Source organism: Lacerta agilis, chromosome 5, assembly GCF_009819535.1.
Source record: "Lacerta agilis isolate rLacAgi1 chromosome 5, rLacAgi1.pri, whole genome shotgun sequence".
In the NCBI taxonomy this organism is placed as follows: domain Eukaryota; kingdom Metazoa; phylum Chordata; class Lepidosauria; order Squamata; family Lacertidae; genus Lacerta; species Lacerta agilis.
In genome coordinates, this window is record NC_046316.1 from 89,486,183 (window position 1) to 89,496,182 (window position 10,000).

At 57.6% G+C, this 10,000-nt stretch overlaps 11 non-coding genes and 1 pseudogene across 11 annotated transcripts; all 12 read right to left on the reverse strand.

The window, feature by feature from the left end:
• Positions 1 to 465: 465 nt before the first annotated feature.
• Positions 466 to 585, reverse strand: LOC117047680. Its single transcript, XR_004426744.1, has one exon. It is a non-coding gene; the product is annotated as a 5S ribosomal RNA (ribosomal RNA).
• A 768-nt stretch (positions 586 to 1,353) lies between these two features.
• LOC117047683 lies at positions 1,354 to 1,472 on the reverse strand. The gene has a single exon (XR_004426745.1). It is a non-coding gene; the product is annotated as a 5S ribosomal RNA (ribosomal RNA).
• Positions 1,473 to 1,936: 464 nt separating this feature from the next.
• On the reverse strand, positions 1,937 to 2,055 carry LOC117047688. The gene has a single exon (XR_004426749.1). It is a non-coding gene; the product is annotated as a 5S ribosomal RNA (ribosomal RNA).
• A 775-nt stretch (positions 2,056 to 2,830) lies between these two features.
• Positions 2,831 to 2,949, reverse strand: LOC117047676. Its single transcript, XR_004426741.1, has one exon. It is a non-coding gene; the product is annotated as a 5S ribosomal RNA (ribosomal RNA).
• A 1,306-nt stretch (positions 2,950 to 4,255) lies between these two features.
• On the reverse strand, positions 4,256 to 4,374 carry LOC117047700. Its single transcript, XR_004426750.1, has one exon. It is a non-coding gene; the product is annotated as a 5S ribosomal RNA (ribosomal RNA).
• Positions 4,375 to 5,152: 778 nt separating this feature from the next.
• On the reverse strand, positions 5,153 to 5,271 carry LOC117047679. Its single transcript, XR_004426743.1, has one exon. It is a non-coding gene; the product is annotated as a 5S ribosomal RNA (ribosomal RNA).
• Positions 5,272 to 5,725: 454 nt separating this feature from the next.
• Positions 5,726 to 5,844, reverse strand: LOC117047639. Its single transcript, XR_004426709.1, has one exon. It is a non-coding gene; the product is annotated as a 5S ribosomal RNA (ribosomal RNA).
• Positions 5,845 to 6,622: 778 nt separating this feature from the next.
• On the reverse strand, positions 6,623 to 6,741 carry LOC117047677. The gene has a single exon (XR_004426742.1). It is a non-coding gene; the product is annotated as a 5S ribosomal RNA (ribosomal RNA).
• Positions 6,742 to 7,519: 778 nt separating this feature from the next.
• Positions 7,520 to 7,638, reverse strand: LOC117047650. Its single transcript, XR_004426716.1, has one exon. It is a non-coding gene; the product is annotated as a 5S ribosomal RNA (ribosomal RNA).
• Positions 7,639 to 8,094: 456 nt separating this feature from the next.
• Positions 8,095 to 8,203, reverse strand: LOC117047681 (annotated as a pseudogene).
• A 768-nt stretch (positions 8,204 to 8,971) lies between these two features.
• On the reverse strand, positions 8,972 to 9,090 carry LOC117047633. Its single transcript, XR_004426703.1, has one exon. It is a non-coding gene; the product is annotated as a 5S ribosomal RNA (ribosomal RNA).
• A 462-nt stretch (positions 9,091 to 9,552) lies between these two features.
• LOC117047661 lies at positions 9,553 to 9,671 on the reverse strand. Its single transcript, XR_004426727.1, has one exon. It is a non-coding gene; the product is annotated as a 5S ribosomal RNA (ribosomal RNA).
• Positions 9,672 to 10,000: the final 329 nt, after the last annotated feature.

Here is a 10,000-nt window from a genome sequence, read left to right on the forward strand (position 1 = left end):
CCACTTGCCGCTCTCCACTGGCGCAAGCACGTTTGTGGGCGGCCAGCCTTTGGCCTGGCGCTTCTCGGTGTAGCTCCTTTTGGGCCCTGGATGCTTTCCACATGCAGCTTTCACGTTGCGTAGTTCCTGTCCCTTCGTGGCTGCCTTTGTACTGTATACTGAACGGCTTGCGGGTGCTTTCCACTTGGAGCTCTCATGTGGTGCATTTCATGGCCAGCAGTTGGCGCTCCCGAGCGATGCAAGTACATTTGTCGGCGGCCAGCCTTTGGCCTAGCAATTCTTGGCGTAGCTCCGATGGGGCCCTGGATGCTTTGCACATGCAAGCAGCTTCGAAAGGTGCAGGTCAGAAGGAAAGCAAATGAAAAGAAAGATGGAAGGAGCAGGCAGCTGCGCCTGACCTGAAATGGGCGGCAAGTGCAGGGGCAGAGTTCAAAAGGGGGCCGCTGACTGGCAAAAGGAGGCAAAAGCCTACAGCACCCGGTATTCCCAGGCGGTCCTCCCATCCAAGTACTAACCAGGCCTGACCCTGCTTAGCTTCCGAGATCAGACGAGATCGGGCGTGTTCAGGGTAGTATGGCCGTAGACGATGCACCGCTCTCCCAACCCAGCCTTTAAGCAAGCGCGCAGGGAAAGTGCCTCCCCCTGACCCCTACAACAAATCCTCAGGCGACGCACACAATCCTCCCACGCAACGGCGGCTAGCCTTTCACGCTCTTTCCTCACAAGCGGACAATTGCGCCTGCCTGACCCTGGCGGCATTCCCCTCAAGGCAACCAGCCTGCGCCAGAATCACCCGCTCTCCGAGCTCCCACGCCACTCAACTTGTCTCACGTGCTTCTCCCGCCATGCCATCAAGGCGGCGCAGGGGCCACTACTCCAAAATCACCTGCGGCCGGAGCCACTTGCCGCTCTCCACTGGCGCAAGCACGTTTGTGGGCGGCCAGCCTTTGGCCTGGCGCTTCTCGGTGTAGCTCCTTTTGGGCCCTGGATGCTTTCCACATGCAGCTTTCACGTTGCGTAGTTCCTGTCCCTTCGTGGCTGCCTTTGTACTGTATACTGAACGGCTTGCGGGTTCTTTCCACTTGGAGCTCTCATGTGGTGCATTTCATGGCCAGCAGTTGGCGCTCCCGAGCGATGCAAGCACATTTGTCGGCGGCCAGCCTTTGGCCTAGCAATTCTTGGCGTAGCTCCGATGGGGCCCTGGATGCTTTGCACATGCAAGCAGCTTCGAAAGGTGCAGGTCAGAAGGAAAGCAAATGAAAAGAAAGATGGAAGGAGCAGGCAGCTGCGCCTGACCTGAAATGGGCGGCAAGTGCAGGGGCAGAGTTCAAAAGGGGGCCGCTGACCGGCAAAAGCCTACAGCACCCGGTATTCCCAGGCGGTCTCCCATCCAAGTACTAACCAGGCCTGACCCTGCTTAGCTTCCGAGATCAGACGAGATCGGGCGTGTTCAGGGTAGTATGGCCGTAGACACTGCAGCTGCCTCCCAAACCAGCCTTTAAGCAAGAGCACAGGGAAAACGCCTCCTCCTGGGCCCTGCATGCTTTTCTCATGCAGCTTTCACCTTGTGTAGTTCCTGTCCAACCGTGGCTGTCTTTGAATATCATTTAACTGAACGGCCTGCGGATGCTTTCCACATGGAGCTCTCATGCCGTGCACTTCATGTCCAGCAGTTGCTGCCTCTTGATTGATTTCAGCTCAGCTGCGACTTTAAATGCTTGCAAACCGCCCCAAGCGTTGCAGCGGGGGTGTGTGTGTGTGTGTGTGTGTGTGTCAGCGGCTTGCAATAGAAAAGCAGGTTCAAAAGGTGCGAGTCAGAAAGAACGCAAATGAAAAGAAAGATGGAAGGAGCAGGCAGCTGCGCCTGACCTGAAATGGGCGGCAAGTGCAGGGGCAGAGTTCAAAAGGGGGCCGCTGACTGGCAAAAGGAGGCAAAAGCCTACAGCACCCGGTATTCCCAGGCGGTCTCCCATCCAAGTACTAACCAGGCCTGACCCTGCTTAGCTTCCGAGATCAGACGAGATCGGGCGTGTTCAGGGTAGTATGGCCGTAGACGATGCACTGCTCTCCCAACCCAGCCTTTAAGCAAGCGCGCAGGGAAAGTGCCTCCCCCTGACCCCTACAACAAATCCTCAGGCGATGCACACAATCCTCCCACGCAACGGCAGCTAGCCTTTCACGCTCTTTCCTCACAAGCGGACAATTGCGCCTGCCTGACCCTGGCGGCATTCCCCTCAAGGCAACCAGCCTGCGCCAGAATCACCCGCTCTCCGAGCTCCCACGCCACTCAACTTGTCTCACGTGCTTCTCCCGCCATGCCATCAAGGCGGCGCAGGGGCCACTACTCCAAAATCACCTGCGGCCGGAGCCACTTGCCGCTCTCCACTGGCGCAAGCACGTTTGTGGGCGGCCAGCCTTTGGCCTGGCGCTTCTCGGTGTAGCTCCTTTTGGGCCCTGGATGCTTTCCACATGCAGCTTTCACGTTGCGTAGTTCCTGTCCCTTCGTGGCTGCCTTTGTACTGTATACTGAACGGCTTGCGGGTGCTTTCCACTTGGAGCTCTCATGTGGTGCATTTCATGGCCAGCAGTTGGCGCTCCCGAGCGATGCAAGTACATTTGTCGGCGGCCAGCCTTTGGCCTAGCAATTCTTGGCGTAGCTCCGATGGGGCCCTGGATGCTTTGCACATGCAAGCAGCTTCGAAAGGTGCAGGTCAGAAGGAAAGCAAATGAAAAGAAAGATGGAAGGAGCAGGCAGCTGCGCCTGACCTGAAATGGGCGGCAAGTGCAGGGGCAGAGTTCAAAAGGGGGCCGCTGACCGGCAAAGAGGCAAAGCTTACAGCACCTGGTATTCCCAGGCGGTCTCCCATCCAAGTACTAACCAGGCCCGACCCTGCTTAGCTTCCGAGATCGGACGAGATCGGGCGTGTTCAGGGTGGTATGGCCGTAGACGATGCACCGCTCTCCCAACCCAGCCTTTAAGCAAGCGCGCAGGGAAAGTGCCTCCCCCTGACCCCTACAACAAATCCTCAGGCGACGCACACAATCCTCCCACGCAACGGCGGCTAGCCTTTCACGCTCTTTCCTCACAAGCGGACAATTGCGCCTGCCTGACCCTGGCGGCATTCCCCTCAAGGCAACCAGCCTGCGCCAGAATCACCCGCTCTCCGAGCTCCCACGCCACTCAACTTGTCTCACGTGCTTCTCCCGCCATGCCATCAAGGCGGCGCAGGGGCCACTACTCCAAAATCACCTGCGGCCGGAGCCACTTGCCGCTCTCCACTGGCGCAAGCACGTTTGTGGGCGGCCAGCCTTTGGCCTGGCGCTTCTCGGTGTAGCTCCTTTTGGGCCCTGGATGCTTTCCACATGCAGCTTTCATGTTGCGTAGTTCCTGTCCCTTCGTGGCTGCCTTTGTACTGTATACTGAACGGCTTGCGGGTGCTTTCCACTTGGAGCTCTCATGTGGTGCATTTCATGGCCAGCAGTTGGCGCTCCCGAGCGATGCAAGCACATTTGTCGGCGGCCAGCCTTTGGCCTAGCAATTCTTGGCGTAGCTCCGATGGGGCCCTGGATGCTTTGCACATGCAAGCAGCTTCGAAAGGTGCAGGTCAGAAGGAAAGCAAATGAAAAGAAAGATGGAAGGAGCAGGCAGCTGCGCCTGACCTGAAATGGGCGGCAAGTGCAGGGGCAGAGTTCAAAAGGGGCTGCTCCATCCAAATACTAACCAGGCCTGACCCTGCTTAGCTTCCGAGATCAGACGAGATCGGGCGTGTTCAGGGTAGTATGGCCGTAGACACTGCAGCTGCCTCCCAAACCAGCCTTTAAGCAAGAGCACAGGGAAAGCGCCTCCCCCTGGGCCCTGCATGCTTTTCTCATGCAGCTTTCACCTTGTGTAGTTCCTGTCCAACCGTGGCTGTCTTTGAATATCATTTAACTGAACGGCCTGCGGATGCTTTCCACATGGAGCTCTCATGCCGTGCACTTCATGTCCAGCAGTTGCTGCCTCTTGATTGATTTCAGCTCAGCTGCGACTTTAAATGCTTGCAAACCGCCCCAAGCGTTGCAGCGGGGTGTGTGTGTGTGTGTGTGTGTGTGTCAGCGGCTTGCAATAGAAAAGCAGGTTCAAAAGGTGCGAGTCAGAAAGAACGCAAATGAAAAGAAAGATGGAAGGAGCAGGCAGCTGCGCCTGACCTGAAATGGGCGGCAAGTGCAGGGGCAGAGTTCAAAAGGGGGCCGCTGACCGGCAAAAGGAGGCAAAAGCCTACAGCACCCGGTATTCCCAGGCGGTCTCCCATCCAAGTACTAACCAGGCCTGACCCTGCTTAGCTTCCGAGATCAGACGAGATCGGGCGTGTTCAGGGTAGTATGGCCGTAGACGATGCACCGCTCTCCCAACCCAGCCTTTAAGCAAGCGCGCAGGGAAAGTGCCTCCCCCTGACCCCTACAACAAATCCTCAGGCGACGCACACAATCCTCCCACGCAACGGCGGCTAGCCTTTCACGCTCTTTCCTCACAAGCGGACAATTGCGCCTGCCTGACCCTGGCGGCATTCCCCTCAAGGCAACCAGCCTGCGCCAGAATCACCCGCTCTCCGAGCTCCCACGCCACTCAACTTGTCTCACGTGCTTCTCCCGCCATGCCATCAAGGCGGCGCAGGGGCCACTACTCCAAAATCACCTGCGGCCGGAGCCACTTGCCGCTCTCCACTGGCGCAAGCACGTTTGTGGGCGGCCAGCCTTTGGCCTGGCGCTTCTCGGTGTAGCTCCTTTTGGGCCCTGGATGCTTTCCACATGCAGCTTTCACGTTGCGTAGTTCCTGTCCCTTCGTGGCTGCCTTTGTACTGTATACTGAACGGCTTGCGGGTGCTTTCCACTTGGAGCTCTCATGTGGTGCATTTCATGGCCAGCAGTTGGCGCTCCCGAGCGATGCAAGCACATTTGTCGGCGGCCAGCCTTTGGCCTAGCAATTCTTGGCGTAGCTCCGATGGGGCCCTGGATGCTTTGCACATGCAAGCAGCTTCGAAAGGTGCAGGTCAGAAGGAAAGCAAATGAAAAGAAAGATGGAAGGAGCAGGCAGCTGCGCCTGACCTGAAATGGGCGGCAAGTGCAGGGGCAGAGTTCAAAAGGGAGCCGCTGACCGGCAAAAGGACGCAAAAGCCTACAGCACCCGGTATTCCCAGGCGGTCTCCCATCCAAGTACTAACCAGGCCTGACCCTGCTTAGCTTCCGAGATCATACGAGATTGGGTGTGTTCAGGGTAGTATGGCCGTAGACACTGCAGCTGCCTCCCAAACCAGCCTTTAAGCAAGAGCACAGGGAAAACGCCTCCCCCTGGGCCCTGCATGCTTTTCTCATGCAGCTTTCACCTTGTGTAGTTCCTGTCCAACCGTGGCTGTCTTTGAATATCATTTAACTGAACGGCCTGCGGATGCTTTCCACATGGAGCTCTCATGCCGTGCACTTCATGTCCAGCAGTTGCTGCCTCTTGATTGATTTCAGCTCAGCTGCGACTTTAAATGCTTGCAAACCGCCCCAAGCGTTGCAGCGGGGGGGTGTGTGTTTGTGTGTGTGTGTGTCAGCGGCTTGCAATAGAAAAGCAGGTTCAAAAGGTGCGAGTCAGAAAGAACGCAAATTAAAAGAAAGATGGAAGGAGCAGGCAGCTGCGCCTGACCTGAAATGGGCGGCAAGTGCAGGGGCAGAGTTCAAAAGGGGGCCGCTGACCGGCAAAAGCCTACAGCACCCGGTATTCCCAGGCGGTCTCCCATCCAAGTACTAACCAGGCCTGACCCTGCTTAGCTTCCGAGATCAGACGAGATCGGGCGTGTTCAGGGTAGTATGGCCGTAGACGATGCACCGCTCTCCCAACCCAGCCTTTAAGCAAGCGCGCAGGGAAAGTGCCTCCCCCTGACCCCTACAACAAATCCTCAGGCGACGCACACAATCCTCCCACGCAACGGCGGCTAGCCTTTCACGCTCTTTCCTCACAAGCGGACAATTGCGCCTGCCTGACCCTGGCGGCATTCCCCTCAAGGCAACCAGCCTGCGCCAGAATCACCCGCTCTCCGAGCTCCCACGCCACTCAACTTGTCTCACGTGCTTCTCCCGCCATGCCATCAAGGCGGCGCAGGGGCCACTACTCCAAAATCACCTGCGGCCGGAGCCACTTGCCGCTCTCCACTGGCGCAAGCACGTTTGTGGGCGGCCAGCCTTTGGCCTGGCGCTTCTCGGTGTAGCTCCTTTTGGGCCCTGGATGCTTTCCACATGCAGCTTTCACGTTGCGTAGTTCCTGTCCCTTCGTGGCTGCCTTTGTACTGTATACTGAACGGCTTGCGGGTGCTTTCCACTTGGAGCTCTCATGTGGTGCATTTCATGGCCAGCAGTTGGCGCTCCCGAGCGATGCAAGCACATTTGTCGGCGGCCAGCCTTTGGCCTAGCAATTCTTGGCGTAGCTCCGATGGGGCCCTGGATGCTTTGCACATGCAAGCAGCTTCGAAAGGTGCAGGTCAGAAGGAAAGCAAATGAAAAGAAAGATGGAAGGAGCAGGCAGCTGCGCCTGACCTGAAATGGGCGGCAAGTGCAGGGGCAGAGTTCAAAAGGGGGCCGCTGACCGGCAAAAGGAGGCAAAAGCCTACAGCACCCGGTATTCCCAGGCGGTCTCCCATCCAAGTACTAACCAGGCCTGACCCTGCTTAGCTTCCAAGATCAGACGAGATCGGGCGTGTTCAGGGTAGTATGGCCGTAGACGATGCACCGCTCTCCCAACCCAGCCTTTAAGCAAGCGCGCAGGGAAAGTGCCTCCCCCTGACCCCTACAACAAATCCTCAGGCGATGCACACAATCCTCCCACGTAACGGCGGCTAGCCTTTCACGCTCTTTCCTCACAAGCGGACAATTGCGCCTGCCTGACCCTGGCGGCATTCCCCTCAAGGCAACCAGCCTGCGCCAGAATCACCCGCTCTCCGAGCTCCCACGCCACTCAACTTGTCTCACGTGCTTCTCCCGCCATGCCATCAAGGCGGCGCAGGGGCCACTACTCCAAAATCACCTGCGGCCGGAGCCACTTGCCGCTCTCCACTGGCGCAAGCACGTTTGTGGGCGGCCAGCCTTTGGCCTGGCGCTTCTCGGTGTAGCTCCTTTTGGGCCCTGGATGCTTTCCACATGCAGCTTTCACGTTGCGTAGTTCCGGTCCCTTCGTGGCTGCCTTTGTACTGTACACTGAACGGCTTGCGGGTGCTTTCCACTTGGAGCTCTCATGTGGTGCATTTCATGGCCAGCAGTTGGCGCTCCCGAGCGATGCAAGCACATTTGTCGGCGGCCAGCCTTTGGCCTAGCAATTCTTGGCGTAGCTCCGATGGGGCCCTGGATGCTTTGCACATGCAAGCAGCTTCGAAAGGTGCAGGTCAGAAGGAAAGCAAATGAAAAGAAAGATGGAAGGAGCAGGCAGCTGCGCCTGACCTGAAATGGGCGGCAAGTGCAGGGGCAGAGTTCAAAAGGGGGCCGCTGACCGGCAAAAGGACGCAAAAGCCTACAGCACCCGGTATTCCCAGGCGGTCTCCCATCCAAGTACTAACCAGGCCTGACCCTGCTTAGCTTCCGAGATCAGACGAGATCGGGCGTGTTCAGGGTAGTATGGCCGTAGACACTGCAGCTGCCTCCCAAACCAGCCTTTAAGCAAGAGCACAGGGAAAACGCCTCCCCCTGGGCCCTGCATGCTTTTCTCATGCAGCTTTCACCTTGTGTAGTTCCTGTCCAACCGTGGCTGTCTTTGAATATCATTTAACTGAACGGCCTGCGGATGCTTTCCACATGGAGCTCTCATGCCGTGCACTTCATGTCCAGCAGTTGCTGCCTCTTGATTGATTTCAGCTCAGCTGCGACTTTAAATGCTTGCAAACCGCCCCAAGCGTTGCAGCGGGGGTGTGTGTGTGTGTGTGTGTGTGTGTGTCAGCGGCTTGCAATAGAAAAGCAGGTTCAAAAGGTGCGAGTCAGAAAGAACGCAAATTCAAAGAAAGATGGAAGGAGCAGGCAGCTGCGCCTGACCTGAAATGGGCGGCAAGTGCAGGGGCAGAGTTCAAAAGGGGGCCGCTGACCGGCAAAAGCCTACAGCACCCGGTATTCCCAGGCGGTCTCCCATCCAAGTACTAACCAGGCCTGACCCTGCTTAGCTTCCGAGATCAGGCGTGTTCAGGGTAGTATGGCCGTAGACGATGCACCGCTCTCCCAACCCAGCCTTTAAGCAAGCGCGCAGGGAAAGTGCCTCCCCCTGACCCCTACAACAAATCCTCAGGCGACGCACACAATCCTCCCACGCAACGGCGGCTAGCCTTTCACGCTCTTTCCTCACAAGCGGACAATTGCGCCTGCCTGACCCTGGCGGCATTCCCCTCAAGGCAACCAGCCTGCGCCAGAATCACCCGCTCTCCGAGCTCCCACGCCACTCAACTTGTCTCACGTGCTTCTCCCGCCATGCCATCAAGGCGGCGCAGGGGCCACTACTCCAAAATCACCTGCGGCCGGAGCCACTTGCCGCTCTCCACTGGCGCAAGCACGTTTGTGGGCGGCCAGCCTTTGGCCTGGCGCTTCTCGGTGTAGCTCCTTTTGGGCCCTGGATGCTTTCCACATGCAGCTTTCACGTTGCGTAGTTCCTGTCCCTTCGTGGCTGCCTTTGTACTGTATACTGAACGGCTTGCGGGTGCTTTCCACTTGGAGCTCTCATGTGGTGCATTTCATGGCCAGCAGTTGGCGCTCCCGAGCGATGCAAGCACATTTGTCGGCGGCCAGCCTTTGGCCTAGCAATTCTTGGCGTAGCTCCGATGGGGCCCTGGATGCTTTGCACATGCAAGCAGCTTCGAAAGGTGCAGGTCAGAAGGAAAGCAAATGAAAAGAAAGATGGAAGGAGCAGGCAGCTGCGCCTGACCTGAAATGGGCGGCAAGTGCAGGGGCAGAGTTCAAAAGGGGGCCGCTGACCGGCAAAAGCCTACAGCACCCGGTATTCCCAGGCGGTCTCCCATCCAAGTACTAACCAGGCCTGACCCTGCTTAGCTTCCGAGATCAGACGAGATCGGGTGTGTTCAGGGTAGTATGGCCGTAGACACTGCAGCTGCCTCCCAAACCAGCCTTTAAGCAAGAGCACAGGGAAAACGCCTCCTCCTGGGCCCTGCATGCTTTTCTCATGCAGCTTTCACCTTGTGTAGTTCCTGTCCAACCGTGGCTGTCTTTGAATATCATTTAACTGAACGGCCTGCGGATGCTTTCCACATGGAGCTCTCATGCCGTGCACTTCATGTCCAGCAGTTGCTGCCTCTTGATTGATTTCAGCTCAGCTGCGACTTTAAATGCTTGCAAACCGCCCCAAGCGTTGCAGCGGGGGTGTGTGTGTGTGTGTGTGTGTGTCAGCGGCTTGCAATAGAAAAGCAGGTTCAAAAGGTGCGAGTCAGAAAGAACGCAAATGAAAAGAAAGATGGAAGGAGCAGGCAGCTGCGCCTGACCTGAAATGGGCGGCAAGTGCAGGGGCAGAGTTCAAAAGGGGGCCGCTGACCGGCAAAAGGACGCAAAAGCCTACAGCACCCGGTATTCCCAGGCGGTCTCCCATCCAAGTACTAACCAGGCCTGACCCTGCTTAGCTTCCGAGATCAGACGAGATCGGGCGTGTTCAGGGTAGTATGGCCGTAGACGATGCACTGCTCTCCCAACCCACCCTTTAAGCAAGCGCGCAGGGAAAGTGCCTCCCCCTGACCCCTACAACAAATCCTCAGGCGATGCACACAATCCTCCCACGCAACAGCGGCTAGCCTTTCACGCTCTTTCCTCACAAGCGGACAATTGCGCCTGCCTGACCCTGGCGGCATTCCCCTCAAGGCAACCAGCCTGCGCCAGAATCACCCGCTCTCCGAGCTCCCACGCCACTCAACTTGTCTCACGTGCTTCTCCCGCCATGCCATCAAGGCGGCGCAGGGGCCACTACTCCAAAATCACCTGCGGCCGGAGCCACTTGCCGCTCTCC